This window comes from Lathyrus oleraceus, chromosome 5 (genome assembly GCF_024323335.1).
Source record: "Lathyrus oleraceus cultivar Zhongwan6 chromosome 5, CAAS_Psat_ZW6_1.0, whole genome shotgun sequence".
Classification (NCBI taxonomy): domain Eukaryota; kingdom Viridiplantae; phylum Streptophyta; class Magnoliopsida; order Fabales; family Fabaceae; genus Lathyrus; species Lathyrus oleraceus.
The window spans coordinates 317,953,572-317,974,266 of record NC_066583.1 but is presented as its reverse complement, the minus strand read 5'-3'; positions in this window follow the sequence as shown (position 1 = coordinate 317,974,266).

Genomic DNA, 20,695 nt, shown 5'->3' with positions numbered 1-20,695 from the left:
ATAAACAATATAATTGTCCATCTGCATAATATTTGGTCACAAATTCACTTCTCTAAAATCAAAATATCAAATCATTATGCAGGTTGGTTCCTAACTATATTGAATACAATGATCCTTCTCCTTCTCCAAATTTTGAATTCCCTGTGTTTGAGGCTGAGGAGGAAAGTGATGTAGAAGTGAGTGATGAATTATCTCGTCTTCTTGAGCAAGATGAAAAGACTATTCAGTCGTTCGAAGAGCGGGTCGAGTTAGTCAATTTGGGTTCCGAGGATGATGTGAAGGAAGTTAAGATTAGGTCTCGACTGTTTCCAGATGCCAAGAAGGGGTTGATTGATCTTCTTCGAGAATATTCAGATGTGTTTGCTTGGTCCTATCAAGACATGCCTGGTTTGGATTCTGAGATTGTGGAGCATAGATTGCCATTGAAGCCAGAATGCTTGTTAGTCAAGCAGAAGTTGAGAAGAACGCATCTTGATATGGCTGTGAAGATCAAAGAGGAAGTACAAAAGCAGATTGATACTAGTTTCCTTGTAACTGCTAAGTATTCACAATGGGTGGCCAATATTATGCATGTGCCAAAAAAAGATGGAAAAGTCCGCATGTGTGTTGACTATAGAGATTTCAATAAAGCCAGTCCAAAAGATGATTTCCCTCTGCCACACATTGATATGTTGGTAGACAATACTTCTAAATTCAAAGTCTTTTCGTTTATGGATGGATTTTCCGGATATAATCAGATCAAGATGGCACCCAAAGATATGGAGAAGACCACATTCATTACACCTTGGGGAACATTCTGTTATAGAGTGATGCCTTTCGGTCTAAAGAATGCTGGTGCAACTTACCAAAGAGCAATGACTACTCTTTTTCATGATATGATGCATAAAGAGATTGAAGTATATGTTGATGACATGATTGCCAAATCGATTGATGAAGAGGAACATGTTGAGCATTTGTTGAAGCTATTCCAGCGTTTGAGGAAATATAAACTCTGCTTGAATCCCAATAAGTGCACTTTTGGTGTTCGGTCTGGTAAGTTGTTGGGCTTTATTGTCAGCGAGAAGGGTATTGAAGTTGATCTTGCCAAGGTCAAAGCAATACAAGAGATGTATGCGCCCAAAACTGAGAAGCAAGTCAGAGGTTTTCTCGGCCGCTTGAATTATATTTCCATATTCATTTCCCACATGACTGCCACATGTGCGCCTATATTCAAGCTTCTTCGAAAAGATCAGTCTTGTGATTGGACCAAAGATTGCCAAAAAGCTTTTGACAGTATCAAAGAATATTTGCTTGAACCTCCAATTTTGTCTCCACCTGTTGAAGGAAGATTGTTGATCATGTATTTGACTGTGCTCGAAGATAGTATGGGTTGTGTTCTTGGTCAGCAAGATGAAATTGGAAAGAAAGAATTTGTGATCTACTACCTCAGTAAGAAGTTCACCGACTATGAGACTCGGTATTCTATACTTGAAAAAACTTCTTGCGCATTGGCTTGGGCAGCTAAGCGTCTGCGTCAGTATATGTTGAATCATACCACTTGGTTGATATCCAAAATGGATCCAATCAAGTATATATTTGAGAAGCCTGCTTTAAATGGGAGGATTTCCCGTTGGCAGATGTTGTTATCAAAGTATGATATCGAATACCGTTCTCAGAAAGCGATCAAAGGTAGTATCTTGGCTGACCATTTGGCTCACCAACCAATTGAAGATTATCAGTCAGTACAGTATGACTTTCCTGATTAAGAGATTTTGTACTTGAAAATGAAAGATTATGATGAACCATTGCTTGAAGAAGGGCCAGAACCTGGTTCTCGTTGGGGCATGGTATTTGATGGAGCTATTAATCAATATGGAAATGGCATCGGGGAAGTGATCATTACTCCTCAAGGCACGCATCTACCATTTATAGCTAGATTGACTTTCAAGTGTACAAACAACATGGCAGAATATGAAGCTTGCATTATGGGGCTTAAAGAGGCCATGAATCTCATAATCAAGTACTTAGATGTCTTTGGAGATTCAGCTTTGGTTGTGAATCAGATCAAAGGTGAATGGGAGACAAATCAACCCGGTTTAATACCTTATAGAGATTATGCAATGAGGATTTCAACTTTCTTTACAAAGGTTGAATTTCATCATATCCCTCGAGATAAAAACCGGATGGCAGATGCTCTTGCAATGTTGGCATCAATGATTGTAGTGAAGTATTGGAATGAAGTTCCCAATTTGTCTGTGATGCATCTTGATAGGCCAGCTCATGTGTTTGCTGTTGAAGAGATCAAAGACGAGAAACTATGGTATTACAATATCAAATTTTCCTCCAAAGTCAGATTTACCCACCTAGGGCATCTTTGAAAGATAAGAAGACTTTGAGAATATTAGCTGGAAATTTCTACTTGAATGGTGATATACTGTACAAGAGAAACTTCGACATGGTTTTGCTCAGATGCGTGGATAGACCCGAAGCAGACTTGTTGATGACTGAAGTGCATGAAGGTTCCTTTGGTACTCATTATAATGGACATACAATGGCGAAGAAGATGTTGTGAGCAGGTTACTGTTGGCTGATAATGGAATCTGACTGTTGCAAATTTGTGAAGAAATGCCACAGGTGTCAAATTTATGCTGATAAGATTCATGTTCCTTTTGGAATTCCTTCGTTACGCTTGCTCATGGAAGCCAAGTTGACTGAGGTTGAATGGTGTCAAACTAGGTATGACCAGTTGAATTTAATTGAAGAGAAGAGATTAACTGCCATGTGCCATGGTCAGTTATATCAGCAAAGGATGAAGAAAGCTTTTGATAAGAAGGTAAAACCTCGTGTGTTCAGGGAAGGTGAACATTTAACTATTGTTTTCAAACATTAGAAACCTAAGCATTATGCTTTTGATTTTCAAACCTTCTTTTCATAACACTTATTTTGAATTGAATCTTTAAGCCAACTTTGACCATTTTTGTATATGCTTCTAATTGGTAAATATAACCCATTCAAATGTCTTTTGTGGTTTCAATGGCCACTTCCTTAATCAAACTTTTTCATAATCTTTAGCTATTAGGTTTGAGTTATCCTGGAGGTAGATGTAATACTCACCTATATCCTTAGTGATGGATAGTGAGTCTTCCATGCTTATTATAGGGTTAACCCCTCACTAGCATGTTGAAGCTATCCTCACATGGTGGATTTGTGGTTTTAGGTTGAGTTTTCTCCCTTTGATAACAAAAGACCTTAAGGCTTTTGAACAAATCAATTTACCAACTCATTTTGAGATTTTTACCCCGAACTACGAGGTTTTGATCCTAATCTTTTTTAAAGATGGTACGTAGGCAATGGGTTTATCCATCCAAACACAAAACGTAAATAAACTTGTACATTCTTTTCTCATCTCTTCAATCATGTTTGCACAAATAAACTTTCACAAAATACCAACCTTACAACAAATGTGAAAAGGGTTCCCTAGGAGTACCTAGGATGTTTTGGGTGCCTAACACCTTCCCATTACATAACCAACCCCCTTACCCAGATCTTTGTTTCTCTTTTACTAGTTTTTGTTAAAACTTTTAGGTTTTTGTTCGCTTTCTAACCATTCCTTTGGATAAATAGAAGTGCGGTGGCGACTCGACTTGTATGATTTACCTTGGATTTAGTCAATATCTCTAATGGTAACGAATACCCCGCTACAGAAAAGTGGCGACTCTGCTGGGGACGTCCCTAGTGGGTTTTGCCTACTTTTCATATGTTGTTGTATTGTGTTGTATTGTTTTGTGACATATTTTTGTGCAATTTGGGATTACTGTATTGTATGTAATGATTGAATTGCTTGAATATTAATTCCTTGAATGCTTGGTGATCTTTGTGAGATGAGTTCTATACCCGAACTCGAGTGCACTTAGGATAGGAGAATGGCGTAGTCTTGTTGACTTGTGTGGAGTTATTCCTTAGCAAGTTGACTTGCAAGTCCATTCACTTGGTGGAGGTCATGTTGGGATCAATAATGTCACACAAGTAAGTTGTGGTTAGACATTACTCTTTCCAATATAGACCTTAGAAGCCAAGGACCTTAGTTTACCAAGCCCATCTTGGCCTATTTTTAGGATGTAGTGCGAAAGTCGTTCAAATGTATGATTTGATATGATTGTTACGCGATACTACACTCATAAGTGTCTCTCTTGAGAATATTTTTAGAAAACGAGTAGTCGTTTATCCGATAATATCCGAAAGATGGGATGATGACTATGGGAACCTCTTGTAGAACATGTTTGGCAGGTTTAAACCCTAGTACATTCCCTTTGGGTGGTTCTTAACCAAGACTCCATGCTCATGACTTGCAACAAAGCCTTGATTCATGGTTGATCCGTTCATGTATCCTTAATATCAATGGAACTTGGGTGTTGATAAGGTGTAAACCATAATCCACCAAAATGGATGATTGATATTAAGGATAATATGATCCATCCCATGACCTTTGTTTGGTGTGCTTTGGTTGATCCTTGAGTGTGATTGTTGCATTCATGCATTCATGCACTCATTTGCATCCATATCATCAAAATGATGAAGAAAATTTTCAAGGAACTTAAGAGGTCTATTTGCACATTTTCAGACATGGAAAGACAAAGAAGGAATACCAAGAAGTACAGTTTCAGACAACCAGATTTGAAAGGGTTAAGGAATTTGACATCTTATGTATTGGATCCCTTGGGTTTCAAGGCTCGTTTTGGGAAGCTTCTTCCTCTTCTGACTACTCAGGTGGATGAAGGATTGATGAGTGTATTGGTGCAGTTTTATGACCCTCTGTATCGTTACTTCACGTTTCCGGATTTCCAGCTTTTTTCCTACACTTGAGGAGTATGCCTACCTTGTGGGTATACCTATTCTAGACCAGTTGCCATTCAGTGGCTTGGAGAGTATTCCTACTTCTCAAGAGATAGCAGACATGTTACACATAGATGAATCTCTGGTTGGTGCTCATATGACTACCAAAGGTGGGATTCAAGGTCTCCCTTCTAAGTTCCTCATCGCTCAAGCTATTATATATGGGAAGGCCATGAGTGAGGATGCCTTTGAGGCCATATTTGTACTTCTCATCTATGGACTAGTGTTATTCCCTAACATCGACAAGTTTGTGGATGTGAACGCTATTAGGATTTTCTCTACTCTTAATCCCGTTCTGACTCTGTTGGGTGATACCTTTTTCTCTTTGCATATGAGGAATGCAAAGGGTGGTGGTGCCATTGTGTGCTGTTTGCCTCTGTTGTATAAGTGGTTTATTTCTCACTTACCTCAGATGGTCGCTTTCAAGGAGAACAAAGGATGTCTACTGTGGTCCACGAGACTTATGTCTCTCACTAATGATGACATCTCTTGGTACAACCGTGTGTATGATGGTGTGCAGATTATCGACTCTTGTGGTGAATTCTCCAATGTACCTCTTCTTGGTACATGTGGTGTGTCATACGGTGAACTGACTTTTTGTGTTTTTTAATCGCAATGTCGCGGTTAGCAAGAGTCGCCACCGACTTTTCTTTTATCCAATAAGGAAAGGTGGAAAAGAACAGGAAAGACCTTAATTTAGATTCTTAGGTTCGGGAGGTACATTATACAAAGGGAAGGTGTTAGCACCCTTTGTATCCATGGTTATCCATGGGCTCTTAATTGCTCAATCATTTATGTTTTTCTAGTTTGAAAAAGTGGTTGAGAAATGTGTAGGAAATGTTTTGAAAACGAGAATTTAACTTTGTAATGATTCTTGAATGAATGTATACAAAGTGGTTATCTCGTTTAGTTTTGAAAATAGTTTAGAAAAATATAACTCGGCAATGATTCTAGTGCGAATGTATGCCAAGTGGTGATTTTCTAATGGAGGTTTTGAAAGGTGTAAGGTGTTAAAAGTAGTTTTAAATTATGAATAAGCAATTAAGAGTTATACCTATCCGAGGTCTTTCCGGGCATTTCCTATCCTTTTGAGGGTAAGACTGTCCTTACTATTGAGAAGTAAGTAGTTTTATCCTTTGGATATGAAAGGGTCATCGTAGGGTCATCGATTGGTTATTGAGGGCAACAGTTGTGAGGATACCTTAGCATTCGAAGGGACGATCATCATTTAACCGTAGGCTACACCGAAGGGTCATCGAGGGACAAAGGCAACATTCGAGGGACTATGATGATTTAACCGAAGGGTCTTTGCTAAGTGTACCCCCATATTCGCGGGACATGACCATAATACCGTGATCGCAGGGTAACAAAAGAGAGGTCCAAGATCGCATATTAAAAGGCAAAGTTTTACAATTAATTAGATAGCCGTAGTCGATTAAGTAATTAGGTCCATATTAAAATCAGCACATTAAGATCAATTAAGCCATTAGGGTGGATCTTCACCATGAAATTAATACATTAAAATCAATTGAGTAATTCAGGGTGAATCTCCATAAGGGTATCCCACACATAAAGTGGAATACCTAGCCGGCCATTTCCTCGGGAATATGTAAACCTTTACACAATTCAGCACACGGGTTAGAGCATCAAAGTAAAGTATAATTGAAAATTGCACTACAACACAACAGTCATAATCTCAGGCCAAATGATGCAGAATTATAATAAGTCTTGGTTAGATAGACATAAGGCAGAATAGAAAAGAAACAAAGCAGCCACTGTCCCGTTCGCCTCTGCTTCGCCTAGCGAATGCTCGCTACAGGTTCGCTTAGCGATGTGCTAGCGAGCGGCCACGGGTTTGGAGTTTGACAGCAGCATGACCTCCGAAAACCTGAACTTTTATGGCATTTGATTACCGGAATAGCATGGACAAACATTCATGATATTCAAGCATATTTAAATTCGCATGTGAAATCAAATTACATATTCGAAACTTCAATCATGATGCTTTATATATATAGAGATTACCGATTAAAAGCATAAAACAATAGTGATGCGCGAACCTGTTTTGCAACTAAGCTGCTATGTTGGAGAGACTGATCACTTTTGGTATCGGATGGAGTTGGGCGGCGGTAGCTTCGGAGCGGAGGAGCGGCCTTCAGGGTTTCTTCACTCGGAACTCTCTAAAGTAGCCTCCAGGGTTTCTGTGCTAGGGTTTTCGTCCGTCTTCCTCTCTTTTCCTCCGTGGCTGAAGTGCCAGTATTTATAGTGATCGTGGTGACCTAATGGGCTCAGAATGAAGCCCAGAAATTCTGATGTTCGCAAGCTTCGCTAGGCGAAGGAGTTGCTCGCCTAGCGAGCAAGCTATTTTGGGCTTTTACTGGATCTGGTGCTTCGCTGGGGCGAGTGTCATAACGAAGTGTTCGCTAGGCGAAGGAATTGCTCGCCTAGCGAGCAGGCCAGTTTGGGCCATTTTCTGGATTGGGCCACTCGTGAGCTGGGTCTTTGTTCCTTTAAGGTCAGTGTCATAAAAATGAGTCGGAGTGCCCTGAAAAATGTCTTGAAATATTAATGGGCAAATTTTGGGGTATGACAGCTGCCCCTGTTCAATATTCTTGAACCGAGAGAGTAGAATGGTATGTGCACCATTCGTGGTCTGGAGGTGGGAGATTATTGAACACTAAAATGCCCAAAAATTTGCGCTTGTCAACCAGGAGCTAGTCTTGATGGAGATGGGCTTAAAGATGCCATCCAGGGAATTTGATGATGAGAACTTCAGAGTGCGTCGTACATTAGACGATATCTGAAGACATGGATGTCGTACCGGGTCATACGCTAGCCCGTATAGTGAGTTATCCATTATGCTGTCAACTTCGTTGGGGAGTCAGAGTGTGTTATACGCTGCTGGGGATAAGGGATCAGAATGGATCATACGCTAGACCACATCTGAATACCAGAGTGAGTTGTTCATTGGGCGGATGACTTTGCTGAGGATGAAAAATCAGAATGGATCGTACGCTAGATCGTCTCTGAGTTGCAGAACGAAACCTCCATTAAGCGGGTGATTTCACCGGGGATAGAAGATCAGACCGGATCGTATGCTAGATCGTATCTGAGTTGAAGATCCAAATGGGTCTTATGCTAGACCGTATTGGAGTTGCAGGATGAGTCGTCCGTTAGGCTGTGTCTGATGATGAAAGGGGGTAGTCGTACGCTAGACTACACTTCAGAAATGTACCGTACACTAGGTAGCATCTGAGGAGATGAAGGTCTAACTGGGTCGTACATTAAACCGTATCTGAGCAGAATGAGCCGTCCATTAGGCTGAATCTGACGATGAAAGGGGGTAGTCATATGCTAGACTACACTTCAGAAATATACCGTACACTAGGTAGCATCTGAGCAGATGAAGGTCTAACTGGGTCGTACATTAAACCGTATCTGAGCAGAATGAGCCGTCCATTAGGCTGAATCTGACGATGAAATGGGGTAGTCATATGCTAGACTACAATTCAGAAATGTACCGTACATTAGGTAGCATCTGAGTAGCAGAATGAGCCGTCCATTAGGCTGAATCTGATCATAAAAGGGGGTAGTCATATGCTAGACTACACTTCAGAAATATACCGTACACTAGGTAGCATCTGAGCAGATGAAGGTCTAACTGGGTCGTACATTAAACCGTATCTGAGCAGAATGAGCCGTCCATTAGGCTGAATCTGACAATGAAAGGGGGTAGTCATATGCTAGACTACAATTCAGAAATGTATCGTACATTAGGTAGCATCTGAGCAGCAGAATGAGCCGTCCATTAGGCTGAATCTGATTATAAAAGGGGGTAGTCATATGCTAGACTACACTTCAGAAATATACCGTACACTAGGTAGTATCTGAGCAGATGAAGGTCTAACTGGGTCATACATTAGACCGTATCTGAGCAGAATGAGCCGTCCATTAGGCTGAATCTGATAATAAAGGGGTAGTCATACGCCAGACTACGCTTCAGAATGTACCGTACGCTAGGTAGCATCCGAGGCCTTGAAGGTCCAAATGGGTCGTATGCTGGACCGTATTGGAGTTGTTGAAGGTCGGAATGGATCGTACGTTAGATCGCATCTGAGTTGAAAGAGTCATATGTTGAGCCGAATCAGAATGAACCGTACGCTAGGTTATATCTGATAGTATTTGTATATGTTGTATTTGCAATAAATGTCTGGGATGGGCTTATAGATGCCATCACTAGGAGGACGTCAGGATGAATGTTGACATGGAGTGTATCTGAAAGATGTATTTGAATCTGAACGTAATCGATGAAGATGTCCGTCTGAATGGCTCTCTATTTTGACTGTATCAGGAAGATAATTAACCTGAAAAATAAAGTTAGCTTCATGCCATGTCATGATGCATGAGATGTTTTATGCTTTCGAAAATAACTGCGAACGATGTATGCATGCGTATGCTGTGAAATGATGTAATGAATGAATTATGCATCTGAAAAAGCTTCCTGAGGACTCTACTGGGGAAAATAAATCTCAATCTTCTGGTTGGGAGATACTGATATCGATGACCCTTTCTTAGCCGGGGATGCTTGATTTCTGTCTGATGGTAGAAATGTTCAACAGAAGCCCGGCTGGGGGTGGAAGAGATGACCCATTTGTCTAGTAATGCCACTCTCTTCTGGGAATGACTGGCTTTGCTGGGGAATAGGATTAGCAACGGATTCATTGGAAAGCATGATTAGACCTTCTCCTCGATCCTGAAGTCTAGTAGTAATCGCTATTTCTATTTTATGCACGCATTTTTGGTAAACATCGATCATATCCAAATGCATATATTAATTCGAATTAAATCAATGGACGTTTATGCAAACAAAACAGAGAAAGTAAAACAAAAGCATTTTTTTTTTAAACTAAAATTATATTGATTTCGAAAGAGGGCCTATAAACAGGCAATTTGTGTACAAGGAGACAAAAATCCTAGTAAGAGGAAATTGTCAAGAAAACAAAGAGAAAGCCATGCAGAAAAAGTCCTATCGATTCTAATTCCACCACTGTCATTATGTCTTCAAGCATCTCATCTCCTGCTGTCGGATAGAAGTGATTGGCTTGTTCAGTTCCTTGAACTTGGTTGAAGCAGACAGAGAACGGGGCATAGTCATACGCTCTAATCCCTAATTTTTTCCTGGACCGCCTTTTCAGGTTTTCAGTCCACCGGGATACCCTTTTTTGCTCAAGCCGCCTTTTCATGTTTTCGACTTGCCGGGTGTACGTCTTTATATGTTTATCCCTAATTTTTGCCCGAACCCTTTTGGTTCGCCGGGATGCCCTTACTTTTGCCTAGGTACGTCGACCTAGCGGGTCTCTTTTATGCGTAGTATTTTTTAACTATGTCCGCGTTCACAGGATGTGGGAACTCTTCGCCATCCATTGTAGCAAGCATCATGGCTCCACCAGAGAATATCTTCTTAACCATAAGTGGCCCTTCGTATGTGGGAGTCCATTTACCTCTGGGATCACCTTGCGGTAGAATGATACGCTTGATCACCAAGTCGCCAATTTGATATACCTGTCTCTTGACCTTTTTGTTAAATGCCTGGATCATGCGCTGCTGATATATCTGCCTATGACAAACAGCCGCGAGTCTCTTCAATCAAATTTATCTGATCGAGTCGAGTCTGAATCCATTCATCTTCATCTAAGCCCGCCTCTTTCATGATTCTTAGAGAGGGAATCTGAACTTCCACTGGTAAGATGGCTTCCATTCCATAGACTAAAGAGAACGGAGTTGCCCCTGTCGAAGTGCGCACTGAAGTGCGATAACCGTGGAGAGCGAATGGTAACATCTCATGCCAGTCTTTGTACGTTACTGTCATCTTTTGTATGATTTTCTTGATATTCTTATTAGCAGCCTCCACGGCGCCGTTCATCTTTGGCCGGTACGGAGAAGAGTTATGGTGTTTTATTTTGAACTGCGTGCAGAGTTCAGTAATCATCTTGTTGTTCAAATTAGTACCATTGTCAGTGATAACTCTTTCAGGAGACAGCAGGTTTCTCAAATAGATATTTGATAGAATCCATCTTAGAAGTTAATAAAGTGGTATGATTCAACATATACTGTCTTAGTCGGTGAGCAGCCCAAGCCAAAGCACAGCAAGCTTTCTCGAGCTGTGAGTATCTTGTTTCACAGTCGGTACCTTTTGCTAAGGCAGTATATGGCGTGCTCTTTTCGACCAGACTCGTCATGTTGCCCCAACACACACCTCATTGAATTTTCTAACACGGTCAAATACATGATGAGAGGTCTTTCTTCAACTGGTGGTATCAGAATTGGAGGTTCTTGGAGATACTTCTTGATTTTGTCATTCATCATTCCATACCATCTCTTGATTTTTCTTTTTTAGTAATTTGAAGATGGGTTTGCAGGTAGCAGTCAAGTGTGGAATGAATCGGGCAATGTAATTCGAGTGCCCCAAGAAACCTCTGACTTCTTTCTTGTTTATTTCAGTACCCAGATTTACAATTTCAATTGATTCCTCATGCGGCTGTATAGTCTTTTCTTCTTGCAGTAGTCGGGCAAGTTCTCCAGGGACTTCACAATCTTCCTCGCTTTCATCCTCGACTTGGTAGATCGGATTTTCAAAGTCATAATGAACAGTAGTGGAACTATTATCAACAGGATCCAGAGTGGATATGGATACGCAATTTGTTACGTGAGTGTGTGCAAGAAAACATAGCTTGTTTGGAAGATGACAAGAAAGATAAAGAGCGCAATATTTGAATGCAAAAAGTCCATTGATTTATTGAATGTAAATATGCTTATGAAAATGACAAACCCTTAAAATTAGCTATTATGCCCCGGGTATAGACACAATGCTTGGAAACACAGAAATAGCAATAACAATTACTCCTGGCTAAAGGAAATCGGGATAGTGTCTTCAGCCTTCCAGTTATTGAGTCCGTCACCAATTGTTGGGTAGACCCAGCTATCCAGGCCGCAATCGCTGTCAGCATCCTCTATAGCATTAAGAGTTTTGTCATGATTAGGCAGAGGAGCAGTGATGACATTAGGAGTCTCCGGAGGATCAAATTCAAATTCCCCAGCGTCGATCATATCCTGAATCTTGTTCTTCAACGACCAACAATCGTTTGTATTATGCCCGGGGCTATCGGAGTGATACGCACACCTGGCGTTGGGATTATAACTAGGAGAAGTAGTGTGGGGTTTTGCAGGAGGATCTTTGAGGGTAATTAAATTTGCTTTTAGCATACCCTACAGTGCTTGTGCTAAAGTCATATTGATCTTCGTAAACTGCCTTCTTCCCGGGTTAATGTGCCTCACAGATTTCTTGTCTTTTTTCTTCTCGAGCAAGAGAGCCTTCAGTTCTTCCTGCCCCTTGGATAAGTTCAAGATCATCTCCTGGAGTTGAGCATTCTGAGTATGGAGATCCTTGACAGTTTGTTCGAGGTCCATTTTTCTGCTTGCATGAAAACCGTGAGAACATTGATCCCTTTAGAACACCTGTTGTGCAATGTTATGCTATGCAATGTATAAAATGTTTTCAAAGGACTTTTGGAATTTAACTTTGCATAAACTACCAAAAAAAAGGAAACTTTTTTTTTTTTTTTTTTTTTTTACAAAATAGAGCAAAGTTAAATCCCTAAGTCCTCGAAATGGTTAGTTCAATGCCATGATGTTATGATGATGTTATGATGTTAAGTAAATAGCAAGCACAAGCAAGTCACACAACCATCATTCCTAAGTTTTAAGGCTTGCATGAGTTCCATAGGTAAGTACCCTCCCCACTGAAGTTTGGTTGGTTCAACCTGTCCTAGAATAGTAACCGGGTTCTAGACGGATCTCAGATCATCGATCTTTCTTTAAGTCAACTTCAGTGCAACGCCAAGTGGTTGACCAAAGCTTCCCTAAAGTCCAATCTCAAAGAGTGTAGTATCGAGTCTCAACCAACCCCAGTCGGAACCGAAGTCAGTTATCTCACTACTTTCTAATGGCTAGGATGAGTCAATTAGGGTTCTAAAGGTCTGGTTAATGCTTTGATGACACCACGCGAATGCCAAATTTTTCCTCAAGTAAACATGAGGAACATCAGGACATCCAAAGTGTCACATTAACCGTAGCCATCATTTTAACCATTCCAGTATACGCCGGATAGTCGCGATGATCTATTGCTACTTACCTAAGGTACACTAGATCCGGGTGTAGGATCTTTCACTAAAAAATTCCCTTAAAAGAAGGAACAATTTGAAAACATAAATGATTTTTAAGGTGACCTCTCTTTGTAATATCCCCAGCAGAGTCGCCAGTTCTGTCATACGGTGAACTGACTTTTTGTGTTTTTTAATCGCAATGTCGCGGTTAGCAAGAGTCGCCACCGACTTTTCTTTTATCCAATAAGGAAAGGTGGAAAAGAACAGGAAAGACCTTAATTTAGATTCTTAGGTTCGGGAGGTACATTATACAAAGGGAAGGTGTTAGCACCCTTTGTATCCATGGTTATCCATGGGCTCTTAATTGCTCAATCATTTATGTTTTTCTAGTTTGAAAAAGTGGTTGAGAAATGTGTAGGAAATGTTTTGAAAACGAGAATTTAACTTTGTAATGATTCTTGAATGAATGTATACAAAGTGGTTATCTCGTTTAGTTTTGAAAATAGTTTAGAAAAATATAACTCGGCAATGATTCTAGTGCGAATGTATGCCAAGTGGTGATTTTCTAATGGAGGTTTTGAAAGGTGTAAGGTGTGAAAAGTAGTTTTAAATTATGAATAAGCAATTAAGAGTTATACCTATCCGAGGTCTTTCCGGGCATTTCCTATCCTTTTGAGGGTAAGACTGTCCTTACTATTGAGAAGTAAGTAGTTTTATCCTTTGGATGTGAAAGGGTCATCGTAGGGTCATCGATTGGTTATTGAGGGCAACAGTTGTGAGGATACCTTAGCATTCGAAGGGACGATCATCATTTAACCGTAGGCTACACCGAAGGGTCATCGAGGGACAAAGGCAACATTCGAGGGACTATGATGATTTAACCGAAGGGTCTTTGCTAAGTGTACCCCCATATTCGCGGGACATGACCATAATACCGTGATCGTAGGGTAACAAAAGAGAGGTCCAAGATCGCATATTAAAAGGCAAAGTTTTACAATTAATTAGATAGCCGTAGTCGATTAAGTAATTAGGTCCATATTAAAATCAGCACATTAAGATCAATTAAGCCATTAGGGTGGATCTTCACCATGAAATTAATACATTAAAATCAATTGAGTAATTCAGGGTGAATCTCCATAAGGGTATCCCACACATAAAGTGGAATACCTAGCCGGCCATTTCCTCGGGAATATGTAAACCTTTACACAATTCAGCACACGGGTTAGAGCATCAAAGTAAAGTATAATTGAAAATTGCACTACAACACAACAGTCATAATCTCAGGCCAAATGATGCAGAATTATAATAAGTCTTGGTTAGATAGACATAAGGCAGAATAGAAAAGAAACAAAGCAGCCACTGTCCCGTTCGCCTCTGCTTCGCCTAGCGAATGCTCGCTACAGGCTCGCTTAGCGATGTGCTAGCGAGCGGCCACGGGTTTGGAGTTTGACAGCAGCATGACCTCCGAAAACCTGAACTTTTATGGCATTTGATTACCGGAATAGCATGGACAAACATTCATGATATTCAAGCATATTTAAATTCGCATGTGAAATCAAATTACATATTCGAAACTTCAATCATGATGCTTTATATATATAGAGATTACCGATTAAAAGCATAAAACAATAGTGATGCGCGAACCTGTTTTGCAACTAAGCTGCTATGTTGGAGAGACTGATCACTTTTGGTATCGGATGGAGTTGGGCGGCGGTAGCTTCGGAGCGGAGGAGCGGCCTTCAGGGTTTCTTCACTCGGAACTCTCTAAAGTAGCCTCCAGGGTTTCTGTGCCAGGGTTTTCGTCCGTCTTCCTCTCTTTTCCTCCGTGGCTGAAGTGCCAGTATTTATAGTGATCGTGGTGACCTAATGGGCTCAGAATGAAGCCCAAAAATTCTGATGTTCGCAAGCTTCGCTAGGCGAAGGAGTTGCTCGCCTAGCGAGCAAGCTATTTTGGGCTTTTACTGGATCTGGTGCTTCGCTGGGGCGAGTGTCATAACGAAGTGTTCGCTAGGCGAAGGAATTGCTCGCCTAGCGAGCAGGCCAGTTTGGGCCATTTTCTGGATTGGGCCACTCGTGAGCTGGGCCTTTGTTCCTTTAAGGTCAGTGTCATAAAAATGAGTCGGAGTGCCCTGAAAAATGTCTTGAAATATTAATGGGCAAATTTTGGGGTATGACATGGTGGGATTAACTACAACCCTGTTTTGGCACGTCGTTAGCTTGGGTTCCCCCTGAAGGATAAACCCAATAATATTTTGTTAGAGGGTGTGTTCTTTCAGGAGGGTAAAGATCCCCAAGGCTTGAAGGGCAGAATGGTCCGCGCTTGGCGCAAGATCCATAAGAAAGGAAGGAAAGAGTTGGGTCCTAAGAATTGTGTTGCTATGGAGTCTTACACTGCTTGGGTTATGGACTCCCAATTATGAAGGCACATATGTTGTTAAGAGAGCCTTTTCAGGCGGTGCTTTGATTCTTACAACTATGGATGGTGAAGAGTTCACTCGTCCCGTGAACGCAGATGCAATCAATAAATACCTCGCCTACAAAAGAAAAGAACAGCTCGCTAAGTTGAAAACCTGAAAGGGCAGCTTAGGCAAAAAAGAGCATCTCGGTGGATTGAAAACCCGAAAGGGCGATCCAGGAAAAAATTAGAGACATAAAAAACAGAAAAAATCTTCCGATAAGTTGAGTACCCCACCTTAGGGCAACTTATGCAAAAATTAGGGATTATGGCAAGTAACTGCAGTCTGTTGATCGTCCAGTTTTGGAGAGATTCCGTTGAGCACAAAGGTAGATGTTGATGCATCATCCCAGCAGCGGTCAAGAGCACAGTGGATATCAAAAGTTGGTAGAAGGATTAAGGATCATTTGTATTCAATGTAACCCTTTTCCATGTAAATTACCATTTTCAACTTTGTAAAAATCTATGGAATCTTGTCATTTACAGACTACCATTCCATTAAATAAAGTTGAGCTTTTATCCAATTGTTTCTACTGTTATTTACTTCAGCCAATAGTTTTAATTTTTATTATGATCATTTTGAAAAAATTTAAAATTTTTAATCAAAATCTTTTTCTTAAAACATATAAAAACAAGAATTTTTCAAAGCAATTAAAAAGAAGTATCAACAACACTTCAAAAGAGCAGCAAGTCCTTAAGTGCTAAGCATCAGAGGTTCCCTAAGCAGTTGACCCTTTGGGTGTCCCTAGTTGTTTGTGTTGATCCGGTTCCCCTATGAAGTGTTTGTTCCCTAGCAGAGTTCCGATTCTTTTTCCCAACTAAGTTGGTTGATTCAGTACCTTGCGGTGTGTTATTTCCCGGCAATGTTTCTGTATTCCTCAATGGGGTGGATCTTCAACAGAGTAAGATCGTTTCCCCAGTAGATCGCATTGGTTTCCCCACCAGTCACCATCCGTCTCGCTCCCAGTCAGAGTGCCCTCCTTTTTCTGAGCAACTATTTTGTGATTATCGTCTGCATGGTTGTCTCCCATTTAATATGGTGTTGACCTAAAATTCCCTGCAAGCTCGATAACTCCGCCTCCCCTCAGCAGATCTCCTCCCTCGGCTAGGTTTGAGCACTTGGTTTGTGGATTCTCTGTTCTCCAGCAGTTGTCTCCCTCTTTTTATGGATTGACCGGGGATTGTACCGATGATTCAAATTCTTTACGTCACCTTTGTATCCTTTGTGATCGTTTTGTCAGCATAATCATCATATACATATACATTCATATAATTTCATAATTGCATATTTGCATATTTGATTAACTTGTTGGTTTGAGATTCTCATTCTCTGTATGGCGGTAATTTATCCCCATACAAATTTCAATGTCTGTCCTCCCTCAATTATAGAGCGTCAGCCCCTTAGGCGGAAAGACTTTAACCTTTCTCCTCTTCCCCACTGAGTTTGTTTCCTCGTGGATGATTACTATTTCAGTTTCCTTTCTAGTTGCTTATCTGGATGGAATCACTCCCCTTGAGCTATATCCTCATTAGGGTTGAGTCTTGATTGATTGTTTCTTTCTAGTTCTTACCTAGATAGATGCTTTGAGTCTCCTAAGATTTTATTGCCCAGTACTTGGTAATATTCTTCTTAGTTTGCAGTTTATTACTTCTTGCCCAAAACCCGGCAAAAGTATCCATGTTTTCTCCTCAGTAGAGTCCCCAGTGGATCTATTCCTCCAAAAGTATATCCTTGATATGTTCACTCTAACCAATGACAGATATCTTTCCATCCCCTGTTGAGTTTATCCTTGATATGTTCATCCTAACCAATGACGGATATTCTCACCTTTGGTATTCTACCTAGTAAAAAGGTAGTTGTAATCCCTATTCTTGTTCCCCAGAGAATTAATCCTTGATATGTTCATCTTAATTGATGACGGGTTTCCTTCTCTTTGCGATCTTCTACCCAATAACCGGTATTTGCAAATCCTTCTTTTTGTCCCCTTTGCAGAGTTTATCCTTGATATGTTCACTTTAACCAATGACGGATTCTCTCTCTTGGTATTCTATCCAGTAACCGATAGATGTAATTCCTTTTTTTCCCTCTCAGAGTCTATCCTTGATATGTTCATCCTAATCGGTGACGGATTTTCTCTTTGAATGGTCTTCTATCCAGCACTCGATATATGTAATTCCTACTTTTTATTCAGTTGGTTTTATTGGTGTAAGCCCTAGAGGCCAATACATTTTGGTACTTGTATCGAATAATAAAAGACATTCTCTTTATTATGGTTGATTAATAAAGTCCCTGGAATAGATAGTCTGTTTAATGTATTAAGTGTGACTTAATCATGAGAACACATTAAACATAAGGACACTATTCCTAAAGTATCCGTAGTCGAGCTTTAGTGTGAAGTGGGATAACATTAAAGCATTAAGACTATTATGTTTGTAGACTGATGATCACATCTCATGGATCATGGATAAAGAGTTATCAAGTCTTAAACATAGGTATGAATATTAGGAGTAATATTTATACCGGATTGACCCGCTATGAGAATACTATATAGAAAGTTATGCAAGGTGTCATAAGTTATTCTCATGGTGATAATAGTGTATTCCACTCTTCAACCTGAAACCACTATGGATCCTAGATGTAGAGTCGAGTGCTTTATTGCTGATCCAACGTTGTCCGTAACTGGATAACCATAAAGACAGTTGATGGGTACTCCACAAAGCATGCTGAGGGACATGAGTGACCTAGATGGAATTTGCCCATCCTGCATAACAGGATAAATGTCTATGGGCCCAATATTGAACTGGACAAGGATGACACGGTCTATGCCTTGTGTTCAATATAGACATAAGGGCAAAAGGGTAATTATACACATAATTATTATCACAGAAAGGTTTTGTCAGATCACATGACATTTTCGTGTCTTGGGTAGCAGTGATGTGTTGCTAGATACCGCTCACTGTTTATTATATTAAATGTGTGATTTAGTATAATTGCCAACGTCACGAAAACCTACAGGGTCACACACAAAGGACGGATTGATGAGAGATAGAGTAACTAAGGAATATCGTAAGGTACGGTGCCCTTAAGTGAATTATAGAACATCGTAAGGTACGGTGTACTTGAGTAGAATACGAAATATGGTAAGGTACCATGGGCTTAAGTGATTTTGGGCATATTATAAGATATGGGCCAAAATACACTTAAGTGGGCTTTTAGCTTGAAGCCCACACAAGTGGTTCTATAAATAGAACCCTTGTGCAGAAGCATTGATTGCGGTTGCATTATTTTCGTTTTCTCTCTCACTCTCTCTCTCTCACTCAAAGCCTTCATCATACCAGCTAGCACTGAGATTGAAGGAACCCGTTCGTGTGGACTGAGTAGAGACGTTGTCATCGTTCAACGTTCGTGATCGCTTCGTGGATCTGCATAAAAGATTTTGATCATCACAAGAGGTAAATATTCTATCACTGATCATGACCATTCGTAAGGATCTCTAAAGGAGAAATTTTAATTTCCGTTGCGTTTTGGACCGCAATTCTCCTTCAGTGGTATCAGAGCCACTTACGAAACCATGACTCGGATAGCTGTTTATTTTCTGTATTAATATGATTAAAAGACAGAATGAATCAATTAATTAAACGAGTAATTAAATTTGGCATCATGAGTGTGCGAGTTGGATGATTGATGTTGACTATGCTTCGGAATCCGACATTAGTATGGTGAAGCAGCGATACATCGATCGTCCATAGGTTACGCAATTGAGACCGATCAACTTATATATGATATAAGTAATCCTAATGCAAAATACGGTATATGTGATATACTGTTTCTGTTTCGTTCATTCGAACACTAAATGATTGTTTTCCTTTGAGCGATCAATGGTCATTTGCTTCGGAATCCGACATTAGTATGGTGAAGGAATGACCTGTTGATCAATCATACTGAATCAACAATCGAGGTGTGTTTGACGGTCTGAAATTGGCGCATTTGGGTTGGTGACGGCGCAAGGGTTGTGCCGTCAAGGAGTTGTGAATTTAGGGCTTTTTGGAAGAGGTCCGTAGACTGTTTCAAAGTCCTATTAGTTTGGCCGCGTGAAGCTCGTGTGACGAGCGTAACAGGCGTAACAAACTGGATGCGTGACGGTCGTAACACGCCCATGACGGTCGTCACACTCACATTGCCTGTGACGGTCGTCACACGCCTGTGACGGTCGTCACACTCCCAGCGGAACCCCCGGCTAACTCTGTGTAGTGTGATCGGTCGCCGAAATTTAATTGGTTTTAATTAATTAAAGGAGTTAAAATTTAATAATAACAATGTGTTTATTATTATTGCCTTGTGGTGATCAGTTATGGCCTTAGTTGTCCTTTACTTTGTTTTGGGTTTTTAAATACGACCTGCGTGTCGTGCCTCTCCTTTTGATCTCTTAATGTAACTTCTTTTCTCATCTCAAACCCTCGTATGTAAAACGAGTTTCTTCTGGAATGTAATGTTATGAATAAAGAGAAGAAGACAATGTTATGAAGAAAGAGAAGATTTCAATATCAAAAGAGGACAATCTTGAAGATCTTGCTTGGAGAAGCTTAGAGAAGAATTCAATATTAAAGGAGGACAACCTTGAAGATCTTGCTTGGAGAAGCTTAGATCGTTGTAGGTTAGCTTAGGTTCTCTCATTGGCTTGGGAGAACAATTGCGCTAGGGGCCATAACTGTTTCATTTTGTTTGTATGTATGTTGATGCATGTGAATGTATGTTGATGCATGTGAGAGACGATTTATATGATAAACAAGCCGGTGAGATCATAACAATTGCAATTCCCTCAAATTAAATATTAAGTTTATGCTTTCCAAGTTTTAACACTCATCAAGACTAGTAATGGATAATGTAGGTTTCGCCTACGCGAGGTGCATGATCTATATATTAGTAAGGTGCGATGGGATAATTGTAATATCCAACTGTTAAAACAATGGGTCAAACTTAACTAAACAAATTATAATAAGATTATATATATGTTTAGAAGCAAGAGTTGGGAATGATCCATATGATGGATTGGAATAAGGAGTTATTCACCCAACTGAAATATTCGAGAGTTGTATGAGATACAATTGGAAGGAGTTCCTACCTAAATAACCTAGTTTTGTGTAATCCGCCTACGCGGACTTAGAACGAAGTGAAATATGGATCTCGACCCACTAGAAAATCTTC